Source organism: Hetaerina americana, unplaced genomic scaffold (assembly GCF_022747635.1).
Source record: "Hetaerina americana unplaced genomic scaffold, ioHetAmer1.1.p SCAF_1, whole genome shotgun sequence".
Taxonomy (NCBI): domain Eukaryota; kingdom Metazoa; phylum Arthropoda; class Insecta; order Odonata; family Calopterygidae; genus Hetaerina; species Hetaerina americana.
This window is the reverse complement of record NW_027286069.1, coordinates 61,181,214-61,197,583: the sequence shown is the minus strand read 5'-3', so window position 1 is coordinate 61,197,583 and position 16,370 is coordinate 61,181,214. Positions and strand designations below refer to the sequence as shown.

At 37.6% G+C, this 16,370-nt stretch overlaps 1 long non-coding RNA gene across 2 annotated transcripts in view; it reads right to left on the bottom strand.

Annotated features, from left to right (window-relative positions):
* The window catches only part of LOC139692328 (uncharacterized), a 202,642-nt gene extending 188,100 nt beyond the window's left edge, over positions 1-14,542 (bottom strand). The window contains exon 1 of one of the 2 annotated variants that reach the window (XR_011701736.1): positions 14,481-14,542. This is a non-coding gene — a long non-coding RNA (uncharacterized lncRNA). Of the gene's footprint in view, positions 1-201; positions 427-14,480 lie in introns of those variants that run through there. The other variant, XR_011701737.1, reaches the window with a different exon arrangement.
* Between the last annotated feature and the right edge of the window lie 1,828 nt (positions 14,543-16,370).

The window sequence follows — 16,370 nt, the reverse complement described above, 5'->3', positions numbered from 1 at the left end:
AATCCCTTACCTAACAAGACAAAAGCTCACACACCAAGTACCATAAACTGGTCTTCAATTCCGCATAATTTAAATCTTCCTTCATTCCCTCCAACATTCATATACTTTTCCTACCGCTGCCTCGCTTACCTAAAGTCCTCTCTGTTACAGTCTTCAGCATTCCATCGCAAAACAAAATGCTAAGCATCCATCTTTACTTGCCTTCTTTTGATTTCTTCCAACAACACTTTCTTCTCATCCACCAAGCTGTACTTCTTCGTGATATTTCCTCTCCGCCAATTTTACCTTTTACATCCTTCTCCACACCCACATCTGAAAAGAATAACATTTACGCCTATTCTCTTACTTTAATAACCAAGTTATGGCGCTGTAAACCAAGCTTCATTGCATAAATTTCAATAATCTCGGCTCAACATTCTTATTAAGCTGTTGCTATCCCTGTTATCAACTCCCTCCTTGTGGTGAAAGCTACTTTGCTTAACGCAAAGGTACCTCGGTACCTGATGATTACGCCTAAGCGTTAAGAATAATCATACCTAAATAAAGAACAGTGAAAAAATACATTGTGCTCTTCATTCTACGATCCTTTGAACATCTTGGCCAAAAATACTTCGAAGATAGGTAAGCTGTTCTCTAGGGTTTCCCAAATACTGTTAACGCTAGCCTTCCTCCTCCTCGAATACCTCATTCCTGTTGTTTTGCTTGCAATGCCAAGATAACAGGGAATTCAGATTGAAAAAAATAAAGCAAATTTTGGAATGCACGAAAAACTGATGCTCTATTAGAAAAATTCTTAGCGCAAGTAGAATTAACATCACCAAAGATCTAATATCTTAGTATTTTCCTCAGGGCTCCCAGAACGAATACTGTTTCAATATATTACGCTTAACTCTAGAGAATGTCCAGAGCCGTAATGTAATTTTCCTGAATGGTCTATATTAAGACTATGGGATTTCAATTACCGTGAAAAATGAGTGACATGAAATAAAAAGCAAAATGCCCAAGGCTGTACTTCAATTTTTATAAACCAGTACATATTCTACCAGCGAGATTAATGCCAAAATAAAAATTGGTTTTATGTATTTGATATTAGAGCTATTAGCCGATTTTCAACGATATACGTATAAATGATATTTAGAAATAACTAAAAGTTGAATAAAAATATAAATGGATGGAGGAAACCATAAAAGCGGTGTTTATGACGTAAATACTCCTGAAGTAACGGATACATTTTATTTTCACGGGAGAGAAGAATGAAAGTCGGCGGTAAGGTTGAAATATTTTACCATTGATAAATCCCGGCAAAAATATTTAAAATATTAGACCAACGAAGTCACACTCAATTAGAGCACTTTCAACATTCCAAAAACCACAAATAGATCCATGCGAAGGGGACAAGGATCAAATAGTTTGTAATACACGAATCTCAGGGCCGTTCACGTTTCTGGCCTTCATCATCTTTCTTAAAAAATAAATAGAAGGCCGCAAATGGAAAGGAAAACAAAATATTATCTCCCGGCAACGAATAATGGATTCCACAGCTCACCCTCTCCACAAGGAACATAGGACAGGTCGTATTTCATCCCCCGAAGCACGTATGCATGGACGACGACGCCGGGCCGTTAAAAGGAGAAAGATATCATCGCCACATATTCTCGGATGCAAAAAAAGGTAAAAATAAAGGCATCTCGCAACCGCTCTTTTAATTATTTAGATCGCTTCCAGATTGGAAAAACAGAGTTCGGGGAGAAAAACGAAGAGGGCGACTGAGGTATGGAAGGAAAGAAAGGAAGAAGGCAAATGAGAGGGAGGCGTAGAAGTGGAGGGCGGGGAGCGGGGTTGGAGGGTGGAGAGAGGGGACAAAATGACGAGCGACACATGGAGATGCGAAACAAAAGACGGCGACGGACGTACGAGTCGGGAGGGAAAAAATTAAAAACGGGGAGCGACATGGACGTCCCGCCTCCCGGTGGGGATTCCGGTGAATTAAAAAGTCACCATTCAGAATGGGAAGAGAAGGAAAAAAAATGCAAACACCAGCGGCCTTTCGCGGGAGTTAAGAGTGGGAGGATTCGACAAGTATGAGGATGCGGCATGGGGGAAGGAGGGATAGAGAGACAGAGTAAGAGAGGAGGCTAAGGGCGGGAGTTGGTCGGAAGTGGACGATGGGATGCTAAGGAGGGGGGAGGCAGTAAAGAGTGGGAGGGGAGGGGGAAACGGGGCCGCTGAGAGAAATTTGGGGGTGGAAAATCCAACTGGCGACATCCGCAATCGCCCGAGATGCAACGCAATGACGAAGTTCCGGAATGCGTCAGATGAAATGAAAATAATCTGAATAGTGCCACGCGAAAAAATGGCCAGCCGTTCAATTCCTGGGCTTGGAAGTTACTCGTAAAAAGGTTTTAATCTGCTCTGCTCTGTGCACTTGATAATCACAGATTGATTGAAGCTGAGCGTGCCCAAAGTCGTCACTCGGAATCGAATTGGGCCCTTTGGTCAGAACTCCAGAGTTATATAAAAGCGTAATTTCATTACAGATTACGACGAAAGTATTTAAGACGAAACAGCACAGCTGTCAATATAAGTAAACACTCAGAGCAGCTACATTTGTTCTAACAGAAAACACTATGAATACAGACCAATCCTAAAAATAGTGTTGATTCATATAAAGCAACCTAAAACAAAGAAAATTTAAAAAATATAGACAGGAGATTTTATCCCCTTTTCTCTACAAGAGTTGCTCTAAGACAGTTTCTTCAACCAGGTCAATTTCTTTTACAACAATTGATGGGACGAATTTTTATCTAGTTCACAGTTATCTGAAGGATTTTGAACCAACAGTGTCCGGACGAGTTACATGGAGTAATTGGCTGAGGGAACATGACAGTACAGCATGGAAATACCATTTTTAAAAGAACTTAAAATGCACCCAAATGAGGGGTAGCTGGAATAATTATTAGTTATGCATTAATTCCAAACCTACTTAATTCTTTGTCCGGGCCATTCAAAACGTGAAAACATATGTCATAACTCTCACCGATAAATAATGAGCTATAAAGTAGACCTTACGTCCTATATGCAAAGAATTTGGAGAATATGTGAAAATAAATGGATTATGTGACTATGTCCAACCTCCTCCTGTATTTAGAGAAAAAATTATCTCGTCAATTGAATACAACTGCGGGCAAGGACATTTCGACGCTTTAGAAATAAATACCTACGTGACAGATAAAACGATGAAATACGCCAACGTTATAATGAAGTTATATTCAAATTATTGCTGGGAAATAATAAATAGCTAAAATATAATCTATGCGCAAGAACTCTCAACAGATTTTACAAAGCTTAGCGGATTTAACAATGAATTCCTTCTAACTGTTTATGAGTTCACATATCTGCGTTCTGATTTTTGTCTATTCGGTGTAGGATTACTGTTGAAAGACTCTCCATTCTCGGGATGCTACCGCGTAGGTTGTTTATCTCATAACAGTTTCGCCCGTGTTTCAACGAGCGTCTTCAGGTCGAAGTGAAGAAGGACGCTCGTTGAAACACGGGCGAAACTGTTGTCAGAAAAACAACCTACGCGGTGACATCCCGAGAATGGAGAGTCTTTCATCTGAACGCCGCGAAAATCTACGATCCCATATGATTACTGTTTATGCTGTCTAAGGTATCTGTACCTGCTTTATGACACCGCAAAGTTTTATAAAATCACATTTCCAAAATTTATAATCATTATTTCCACTTTGTCTGTTCATTGCTGATCTAAAGTCAAGAGGAAAACAAAAGAATGAGGGTGCAAGGGCAAGGATAGGTTTGGGAAGAAAATGGATGAAACTTGAATTTTCTGAGGCATTCGGGGAGAGGGACCTATTGTCCCCTACTCCGGCAGTAGCTGAAGGAATAGGGGGCGGTTTTGTGTGAGAGCGTGGTGTGATGTCGAAGTAGTAACGGGAATATGAGGAGATGTGAAAGAGAGAGACGTGATTGAGGGACTGTTAAATATCAGCAGTCGTGGGCTTGGTATTCCACCTTAATCCCCTTGAAGGCCAACTATCGTGGACCAAGTGAAGTGAAACCTACTACTTTTGTCTGCGCCCTAGGTGTTCTCCTTTCCTCAAGAGAAGTGAAGGGGATAGGGAAAAAGAGTAAATGATACGCGCTCTTATGTATATTATAGGTAAGAAGGGGAGTAGAAAAGTGAAAGGGCCATCACGAACATCCTAAATAAATATTAAACTCAGATCTCCAAAGATCCATTTATTTATGCTTATTCCTTTTTTCCTCTCCTCCCACTCTCTCCATCCCTTCCACTCGGTCCTGTAATTCTTGCTGAGGGCACGGATCATGTTGCTGGTCGCTTAAAATGAATGAAAATGGATTAATAAGGAGTTTCTCCGGGCGAAAGCAGTATCGCTTCCATCCTAGTGCGGATCAAAACTTCCGTGGCTTGAGAAACTTCAACCCTCGTAAATTTTAGACTTTTAGCTGCATTTTAGATTATTTATCCAACTGTTCACTTCACCTCCTGTTAATTAAGAGCGATCAAAGATACTCGTAACGCTCCGATAAAGAAAGTCAGTCGAATCAACAATTTTTTCAACATTCAGCATCACACATTCTGGAGATTTAGTACTTATATTAAAAACTTCTTCTCCGGAAAGTAAATAAGCTGAATAAACACTTAAAAGATTCTAATTATAAATACGACGTACCTGTCCAATGAAAAATTTCTAAAAATGCATAGAAAATATGCTCTATGTGGTCAATAGTTTTATTCTTAAGCATAAAAATGAACAACACTAATAAATAAGGAAACGATGTTCATTTATTCGCAAGCATTTCATATTAGACTTGTGATAAATATTTAAAAATTCATTGCGGATTGAACTTGGATGTGCTCAACGAAAAGAGGTTGGGAAGAGTGACAGCCACTCCACTATATGTAATTTATTAAGCAATTATTAAAAAATTCAAATTAAAATAAAATTTAAAAGTATAAATTACCAAACATAAAAACCATTTTCTATAATTGATTAGTGCGATTAAAAAGTCTCAGGCATGACAAGATAATTATTTAGCACAGCAATAAATATGAAAGAACCGTTAAAACGTGTATAACGCGGAAGCCATTGATTTCTACCCGAAGAAAAACATCCAACTTTTAGAGATCAAACTTGATGACACTAAATTAAATGAAAATTAACTCTGAAAGCATCCGAATCATATGAAATATTATCGCTAATCCTATGTTTTCAAAAGCATCTATTAAAAACACTTTAGTAGATTTTAGTCCCGAATCTAATTCGTATTTCCAAAAGAATTATTTTCACTGAGAACGATTAAGTTTTCCTCTAGCGCTTGTGGGAGCGAGAGCATGGATAAAGGCAAATAAATGGACGTTCGCTCCCTTGCTTTTACTGAAAACATGTAGCACAAAAGAGTAAACAACGTATTTCGACGAACCTTAATGAAACCTCAATGACATACAATAAAAGTGCTCGACATTCGTTGTGAACTCAAGGGTAACACCACATTCACGCTTGTCCGGGTCTTAGTTTAAACTCGATCCATAAAACGTACTAAACCCACACTCGCCACGCAGCACGTCCGCAAAGCAATTCTTCCCCGATGGCTATCCAAAACCTTTTTTCAGACCCTAACTTTTTCTACGCCTTTTTTTGGCTTTCAAGATGAATTTACGACAGTGGAATTCCGGGTTGAGAACTCAACCATGAGTGGTATATATCAAAGGAAACTTCTTTTTGCAGTTTCTTCATCGATCAGTATACTTACCATTCTTTTGCTTTTTACGCCCTGCTTATGTTAATAATGCGGATAGAATTGCAGCGTAAAAAAGTACGCCATTGTAGAATGCTTACCGGATCAGTCGCAATCGAAGCAATTTCATACAATCCCAATACATGCATTTATGATAGTGCAGCTACATTAAAGTTTATTCATTATAATATCTTTAAGTAGATGCTGACGAAAGTTTTACAATATAAAATTTTACGCAAAGATGACCAATTGCTTAGGTAAAGAACTAACCGAGTAAAGGAAAGATCAAAAAAATACCGCATTTTTCATATTCAGTTAGGAAGGTAAGCGCCTGATATTTATGCGTTAATATTTCAGTTAAAGAAACAAATATCAGGATGTAAATGTTTAAGTATTATCACTTTACGGCGCCGAGTACCGACTAAAGCATTACTAATTCGTCGCGACTAATTAAAAAAGTTCTCTAAAAGAAAATTAAGAATGGATTCCTTTAAAGTGATTAAATTTTACAGCCGATTAATGAAACCGCGATGGGGAGCGGACGAAAATTGTAAAAAAAAGCATGATGTATTCATCACAGTAATTTCTCCATACTTGTTATCTCTAGTTTAAATTCTAATAGTGAGTATAAACAACATGGTGCCAAATCATAAAATTCACATAACTGTCGTAAAAATATCAATACAGACAAGCCTGTTGAATATATAAATATGTTCAACAATTGCTGCCCATAAATCATTAATTCCATCATTCAATCAAAATTGACTTCTCTTCCTGCACCTAACTTCCTCCGTCAATTCCATCATGAATTTCCTCTTTTCGATAATGATCCGAGACGAAAGGATAACAATGTATTGACTTTTATCTTAACATTATATAATACTAGCAAAGGGCGCCAGAAAAAAATGTCCGTACAAACCAAGCATATTAAAATATAAAGTATATAAATAATATAAGAAATCATTGACGGTTGTCAGGCATAACGAGAAATACATATACACGATACATATTCTTCCCTTTTGAACTCAAATCGAACTAGGTTACGTGCTAGTCAAATCAGTCAAGCCAGTCAAATAAAGATCTTTATTCGAATTGAAGCGAGATTAATATCCTTTTAAAAATTAGTCATTCGATTATATTTGCACAATCATAATACAACTATGCAAGTAATTTCTGCATCTAAGTAAAATTATTTGAAGTTTCCAATAACAGTACCATATACCAGTTTGTTTTAAAGAACTCACAAACAGACGGTCAGCACGCAATGAAAGAATTGCGGCGAGTCGAGCTTGTCGAACGTCGACACAGTTCAATATTCATCGAATATGTGCTTTCAAGAGACTTTAAGTTAACCTCCATAATTCGTATTTTTCGTTATAAACAAGATATTCTCTTACACACAACAAATGCTGAAATACAAAGGTATTACGGAGTCGAAATTTCCTTTTTAAGAAGTAATAATATCTAAATATGAACTTTGAGGCACAAAAATTCATCTTTCATCAGAGAACAAAAGACAAATGAGCCCGGACCCATACCCTTATGTTTAATATTGGGAGTTTGCGAGGAAATCAAATCAACACTTTCCAAACTTCGAAATTCAAATGTTCCTTACCAAACTTAGCGACACAACATGGGGAATAGTAAACACCGAAATGAATCGCTGCGAACGGTGGGTTTACCGGCATGGTGTGGCATAAATCAAACAGCTCCAAATCATGAATGATAAATACGGGGCCGCAACAGAGGTGATGCATTTAATAATCACAAGTGCGAGGAAAGGCCGGCGGTGTGGTGGGGGAGGAGGGATGGCTATTTCGGAGTTGGCAATGGCAGCGCGAAAGCGCGACGGCGGAAAAAAATATAAAGGCGGAATCCGGGGTTTTATGGCTACATTTCTGGAGAGGGGGAGCGGCAGGATAGTCTGAGTGTGAGAGAGAGAGAGAAAGGGGCGATAGAAATGTATGAACAGGAAGGAAGGGTGGGGGAGAGAAGCCAGACGGGTTTTTGACCAATAATACAAAGTTTATAAAACCGAGTAAAAAGTTTATTTTTCTTCTTCGCATTTTAACGAGTGAAAGGAGATATAAAAAAAAGTAACGTCTATTACGGCACAGCTGGCTTCAAAAACGGGATTAATAGAGACAACTACAGCCCCACCACCTATAAAACAGCGACGTATTAAATCATGGCGCGGTCATCCATGAGAAAAGGGAGATGCGAGCATTGTGGAGTGGAAAAAAGATGGCGTCAATTTAAATTCCGGTGCTCAGAGAGGTTAAAGAGGAACGTGAAGGTGGAAAGAGTCCACTGTAGCAGTCAGGGTAGCATTTGGGGAGGTAATTTAGGGCATGACAAAACATTTGAATAAACTAGGTCCCTTTTTCTGTCGACTACTTTTAAATGCCACCCTTTCCATTTGATGGATTAAAAACAAATATAGAGAACTAGCGTCTTCTCAGCAATTTCGAAACGGGGCCCTGCTATTAATAAAGCGCAGCTAACCCTGACAGTCATATTTAATTCTTTCCTAAGATAAAATGTTCATCGTAGATGACAGATTGACTGGTAGACATCAACATCTATCTTATCTGGTGGTTTACATAATTAAAACCTAAACCATTTTGGCAACATCTAATCGAGAGTGATCAAACAGTGCACCATCATCCATTCTGTCACGGTTAAGCCGTGTACTAACGTAACCATGCATGCCGGATTAGCATTACATTGTACTTGTAGGGTAACCGTCGCGCATTAGCAATCCGAGATGCCGTTAGTAATTTTACTGTGGTACTGAGATTTCTTTGGGAGTTTCCATACGACTTCATCATTTCTTATGCCGTGAGTGTAATACTTCGTCCATAAACAATAGGGGTAACACATTTTACCTATCCAAGAAATATTAACGCGTTAGTAAATATAAACAGTATAACTACTACTAACAACAGCAGAGAAGAGAAAGAAAAAGAAGAAAAGCATGAGTACTTTAGGATAGAATGATTATGTGACATAATAATGAACATTAACTTTGAAGAAAGAAAGCCAACAAAATTGGATGAAGGAAGAAAAAGGTAGCATATTCTGAGGTACAAAAAGCATTTTATCATATCAAACCTCGGGGCACCGAATTAAAATCCCAGGAAATAAAAAATAATTGATACAAAGAGGGGAAATACACGAAAGAATATTGAAAAACATGATATTCAATAAATAATGGCGGATAAAGCAATTACCAGAGTACAACGGAAATTCAATAGATGAAGGACAAGAACCAAAGGATTACTTACTAAGGATCGATATTAATACAAATATATTCACGACATTCCATTTTTATATACGTATATAAAATTTATCCATCGTTGAGGTCACGTGATACTATACACTGAGGAGACAACGCTCGGTTATAATAATAATAATAAGGAAAGGTGGTGAAGGAGTTTCCTCAATCACAACTTTCCTTATTTTTATTGCGGAAGCAAATACAAAAAAAAATAGCATACAGAAAAATAGCATGATATGTTGAGGGGGTTCCTGCTCTCGCTTAATCCCCCTTTTGTGTTCTGATATAATTAACATCAATTACACAATATGAGAAAAAGAAATATCAAACAAGATGACACAGTAGCATTAAATTACAGAAGTAATGTACAACCCAAATGTAGTACAATTAGAGATAATAATTATTACAAGAAATAAATATATTATTCTATGATGCCTATTATTTCAAACGCTCGGTTGGAGAATCCACAGCAAAAACAACGTAAACAACCCGAAGGTTGGGTTGATGGTGATGGTAGAGTTCACATAATACGAAGCCCAACGGCGTGTGAAATTCACACATTAGGGTAAGGGGGGGAGTAACGGAGGGATGATAAAAATGTTCCTTTCCCTATACCGCCTTTAATTTCCCAGTACAATTTTGTTCCTAAAAAAATAGCTTGGGTGTAGCTGAGGGTGCCCAGAGGCATCACCCAGAATCGAAATAGGGGCCTTAATTCAGTAGCTCCTCGCTTTACTCACTGAACACCACGCCCCGAAATCAATGGCAACTACCGGTGCATATGACTAAAAGGACATCGGAAAGGGGTCATAAAATAAATAATATTTTCGTAAAAGGGGTTATGTGTTAAGCATTTAACGCAACATTGTAAATGGGTTAGAAAACTGAAAGGAACTATCGATAACAATGCTAATACAGAAAAACCTCAATTATACTCGTACCTAACACGAAGTTTGATCCTCAATTCCTTAACGCCGTAGAAGTCACCTCAACATAATTGTAAGTCATTGTAAATGCGGCCAAACAAACACTTTTTTACGGGTAGGAAGAAGACAGATTTCTTTGTGCTTAGCAATATTAATTATAAGTACAGTTAATGAAATAACAAAATATAGGCAGCTTAGCAAAATGTCTTGTCAAAATGTGTGTGCTTCTTTTGAGTCGTGCAATATTTCCACCAGAGTGGGTTTTTGAAGAAAAGCTCCGGCTTACTATCAATACGGAAAAAAAACGGAAGCTTCATACCGCAGACACTATCAAGTACAAGTGCACAAGACGTGATTTCATCAACAAAACGAAATGATTCAATCCATTAGAAACCAATTATTTGAAATTTAAACACAACTTGATAGACTTACTTAATTTTTACAAGATTATAAAAGATGGGGAAGGAATACAGTCAAGGACGAGTATACGATTAAATAATGCCAACACTAATCAGGCGCACAATTATTTAAAAAAACTATTCTCTCCCTTCTTCTGGAATGGATACAAAATGCATACAAAAAGAAAGAAAAGGACTATGAGACCGAGTTCGCAAAAGATTTGGCGACCGTTCCGCAAACGACCGTGCTTCCGACGTCGCGACAACCGAAAGGAGTGCCCGACTCCATTACAGTTATTGGCAACAACGTGCAGTTATCTCACTCAGAGAAGTAGGTCAACAAGTAGCTGTTGCAGAATATCAATTGGACCTCATCTCCTCCCGGCTGCTATCACTTATGTTGAGAAAATCATGACGAAAACATTATATGCTCTTTATTGGTATTCGAAAATTGATGTGATTATTGAAATAAACTCTGAAAAAGGTTATAAGTATAGTTTGAATTAATTTAACGTCGAGATGGATTGAATAACGAATCAAAAACAATTCCATGGCATATGCGTGTCATTCCTTATTGTTTTTTGGGTTAATAGCCACTCTTACCTTTGGGTGCTTTAGGCGAAATTAGTTCGTTCGGTATTTTACAGCACCGCCTACGTGTATGGAGCACATGGTACCTCCTACGTCGTGCGGGTAGCATACCGATTCAGAAGGTAATGTTTGGTACAAGAACCTTATACATATGTCCAGGGCCAGAAGTAGAAATTGACAGTGGCCCATTGAACACAGCGTAAAAATTTTAAGTTTTACTGATTGGTATTCCATTAACATGTTTTCAATTTTTTTCTATTCTATGATAAAAGCGTTGCCGACAGGGATGATTTAGCAGGGAGGTTTACGAAAAGACAGGTGAAAACTTGGGCATGGAGCGTCGTTTTGTGCGGCTCCGAAACTCATAGACGCAAAATGATAGGCGTGGATTGGAGGCTTTTAAGATGCGGGTGTGGAAAAGGATATAAAAGGTAAAATGGTCAGAGACGAAATTACGCGAAGAAGCACTACACTTGGTGGGTGAGGAGAGAACGTCGTCGGAAGATATCAAATAAGGCAAGGAAAGATGGATGCAGAGCATTTTTTATGGGGATGAAATGCTGAACACTAACACAGAGGACTTCAGGTAAGCGTGGAAGGGGTAGGAAAAGTATAGGGATGTTGGATGAATTGAAGGGAGATTTAAATTATTCGGAATTGAAGACCAGTTTATCGCAGTATGGGGAGTTATCTTTTTTTTGTTAGGCAACACTAAGGAGTGCCCAGTGTGTGTCCATCCAAAACCTACCTTAAACTGTAGACTAATAAATAGAAATATTACTGCATTTAAATTAAAATAACGTAATGATAATTGCACATTTTTATAAATAATAACAAAAATATTACTGTATTTAAATAAATATAACGTAAATTGAATTGCAAATTTTTAACTTTGCAGACATGTTCTGCGAACACATAAGTATTGACTGCACTAGAAACCATTGATAGTAATAGAGTATCAAAAACTTTCATTGAGTAGTTACCAAGCAATTAATTAGTCAAGCACCATAGGTTTCAGTTATAATGAATAATCATATTCAGAAAGAGAATGCAGAATGGCCATCCGTATAAAATGCTATTCTCACTAAGATTTCCATTTCTTAAATAATATTTGCCTTTTTAGACAAGATTCTCCAAATGAACTATCCATGTAAAATTGACCTGTAAAAGGAGAGAAAATCGAGGGCACAATTTAAATAGTACTTTCATCAGAAAACGCTAAAGAGAAAAGTTGTTCTTCAACCGCAGTTGTTGTTATGGAAGTAATTTAAATATAAAAATGATGCATGAAACACTTACGTTAAATTACATTAAGAATCAACCCCTTCCATCACACGGTACAGGGGCCAAATAAGCTGGAAAACAAAGAGGGGCACCAGAAACAGACAATGATCAACTCACACGTACAAAATACAACGCCAATTTCAATTCTGAATATTAACGTAAAAAATTGGATTATTTTGAAGTATTTTTGGCTCCCTATTGTATAAATGAAATCCAAATGTCGCTTATATAATGACTTCATTTTAAATATGTAAGAATCCACTGATTAAAAATGTGAAGGCCCTAATATCCTTGCGGATATTAAATCCATACATAAAATGCAAATCTGGTGGCATAAAATTGTGAGCCTTGATTCTAAGGACCCCTAAAAATAACATACCTATATGCGATAATTAATGTAAAAGCAAAGTCATTGTAATGAGCAGACATGCACTTGAAATTACTAAGCATTTGCAAGAGTCTCCTATCCTATTAAGTTGGTATTTCCTGTTGTAACATCTCATACTCATGAGAATCACACCCATTGACCGAAATTGGCGATTTCGGAATGTCTCTACTCCACTATGCCTTTTGCTGTATTCACGACAGATCAAAGCAGATGGCCTCTTTGACTTCACTAGTCAACGTCATGGGCGGTCGTCCTCGTCTCTCTTTCTTGGTAGATAGCCTAATAAAATCGGGCACTTCCTGCTCTCAGGTATCCGGCGATTGTCCTCACCGAAGAATTTCAGGACGCACGTTAAAGTTAAAAGACTAGTGATGACCACGCTATTTCAAAGGAAATAAATACAAGGTTGATCCCATTCATAGAGTTCACAATCTGTCAAATTATGAATTTAATGATGCGAACAACCAGAATAATCAGAATCAGGTTCCTTAGATATAGTGTGTATGTTGTTTCCCGGCAAAACACGAACAAGTCGAATCTTAAGAAAGGTATATTAAGGTAAGGGGCATGTATTACTGACGCGCATTACAGACCGTAAATGTTAAGCGATTGGTATCCCCTACGTATCATCGATAATGCAAAGGAATCAATGTTCAGTACCGGATGCTTTTGAAAATAGATATAGAGTTTTCTCCGTTCTATGTATATTATAAGGTGTAGCACTTTAGCATTTTACTCTTTCGATTCATGATGTTTGGGTCAAATTTCCGAGTCGTACTGGTCGATAAAATATTCCTTTCCCTCCCTTTGAACTCCTTCGATGCCGTTTCCCCTTCCACGCATACACACTTCACCACCCCCTTCCTGAGGTCATCGGGCACGGGCGATTGCATGTCTCCTTCCTCGGAGCCGACTACACCAAACCACACACAGTCACACGCAAACCTGGCGGTGAGGGCGGCGAAGTCTCTTAGCCACCATTGGGGACCTCCTCTCCTTGACGGCCGGCTCATTGCCGCTTTCAACGAACTCCACCACTACTACCATGGAACTCCGAACATTGAAACTATTCACTATGTCACTAGTGTAAAACGTTCTTTAAAATGCAGCGCCCAGCTCCCTTAGGTGTTACTTGAACAGTTTTCACTCGCACTGCCTCTAGGTAAACTGAATAGTTTTTCGCACATTCGCTATAGTTTAACACGAAATATGTCAAACCGTGCGTTCTATTAAAAATGTATCATTTACTCAGTTTCCAGGGTAATATGATAATATACGCACATAAAGATATAGGAATTCTGTTTCGCTTTCGCCGAAGAGCCGAAGGAGTAACCACACACATGTATGCTATTTGACCCTGTAAATTAAATTTTGTTTTCCCCAAATAGTTTCATGATAGGTTATCTCCGAGCTTCAATACTAAGGGATTTTTTCGTTTTCCATAAATATTTAGGCTATTCTCATCCACGTATAACATTGACAGATAGGTGAATATGCAAGGAAAATGCCGTCCGCGTATATCAGCGCAAAGAAGAAGTGGGCTGGTGGGTGAATATCAGGTGCGGGAATTATAGGAATTCGCATCATAGATCACTGACATGTTAAGGTAGAAAAAGAAAATGACAAGATAAGGGTTGAAATTAAGCCATATTTTACCGCTATTTTAAATCAAATTACGCCAACTAAACACGAATACTAGGATAGCTAATGCTTCAATTTTGATTAACACAACTATTTGATTACATTGTATCCCCGGACACAATAAATAATTTATATTCTTAAACATTTGAACATTGAGAATCAAGAACATCGAGCTAGAATATGAAACTTACCTAAAAGAAAGCAGCTCTTTGTTAGTCAACTTCCTCCAGATACACCTTTACTATTACAACAAATTAACCTGTGTAAAAGGAAAAAATGAAGTTTAGCTAGAAAATTATATTTTTCTGAAAATTAAATTTAAACATAATTTTTCTCACAAACAAACATTACATGAACATGGAGAAAAACTGTATGCCTTCCACTAAACCCAACATATATATAAACTAGAATCGTATTTCACCACCATTGTTTGCATAATAACCTATTATTAGAGTATTTTTATGTATTTAGTGATTCAACCTGACAATTACAAAATGTGTATTCAAAAGGAATATCAATAACCATATGTTACGACCCACTTTCATCCTATTATTTTCCTACACAATGTTTGTCACGATGTTGTAATCGTAAATAAAAAAGAAATTTTGTAATTTATAAAAAAAATATCATGCTGAATTATTATTGCACCGCATTAAAGAAGAAATCGGATTATACCATCGTTGTGATAATTGATTACGCAACTGTCGACGAATGAAATTTAATTCGGTAGTGACGAGTAGAAATATTGGAAACATATTCCCCATCGTATCATGCAAAAAAATACTTAGGGTAGATAAGATAAATAAAGCAGAAAAAAATGTTCACTTCAACGTAGTACGATCATTTGAAAAGAAAATTAGATTACATTTAATTTGACTAAACATTTCAGAGAGTCCATTTACGGCGTAATATATAAACATGATAGGAAATTTATTTCCCAAATGTGCAACCCTGTTGGGCTTCGACTTCACCATCGAGAGAGTACCCCGATTCGGTTAAAAAGCACGATGAGAAACAAAACCAGTCGCCTTCCACGACCCTCAAATGTTAGAATAAAGACCATTCACAGAAACCATTACCCGTCCCCTAACGCGTAAAACTCCGAGCGTTGAAGGTCTAACATGCTGAACCTTTATTCACAAGCCATCGATCCACAAGTAACAAGAAGTTCGAAATTTATGAGGTCGCGACGAATGTGCACCAAAAAAAAAATTGAGGGGAGAATAACTCTGACAAACGACTGATGCAGACGATTTTTTTCTCACTTTTGCCTTCGACATCCACTTTGCTTATAAATAGCCCCTCAATTCTACGGCTCAAACCCTTAATACCCATTACCAAACTCGCTGAAAAAAGGAAAAGGGCACAGAAACAAAAACCTCTCATTGGAAGGGAACCAAAGAGAAACAAAAGCACGCGATTGTGTCTGCGACCGGAAATACAGCCGCCATCAATCGTCATTTCACCCTTAAGGGCCAGAGTCGATGTGAGAACCAAAACATTTTTAAATAGGAAGAATAAATTTAAAAAAAAACCGCAATCCTCATCGGTGATATTTCCTTTACAAAAGAAATATATTTCTGATACTGTGACGCAGCACACATTAATTTCGTTTGAATCAAAGATCCACCGAAAGCAGGGAAGAGTTGGCTGGAATGGGTATGCAACAGCCGGTAGAGGGTGACATGATCCCAGATAATGAAGTCGCCTCAACTGTGAATCCTTATCTACAATTCACCAGAAACATGACTCAACTGAAATTCATAATAAAAATATAACGTTAAAAGCACTCCCATGAATTAAAGCAGTGTTCTCTACCGTTTCACTGCGTCTCTGTTCCAGGAAATATTTACTTATTTCAAGGCTCTCATATAAATACAGCTGTCCAAAAAATTAATATAGCAACCACAAATGAGTAAAAGCTCTCTCTCTCTCACTAACACACACACACACACACACACACACACACATAGTATACGTACTTCATGGGAAAATGCTGTACATCCAATGTAACGCGATTGAAAATGGAATTTTTGGAATATGTTCTATAGAAACTATTTTTTCTCCAATTCAATGATTTT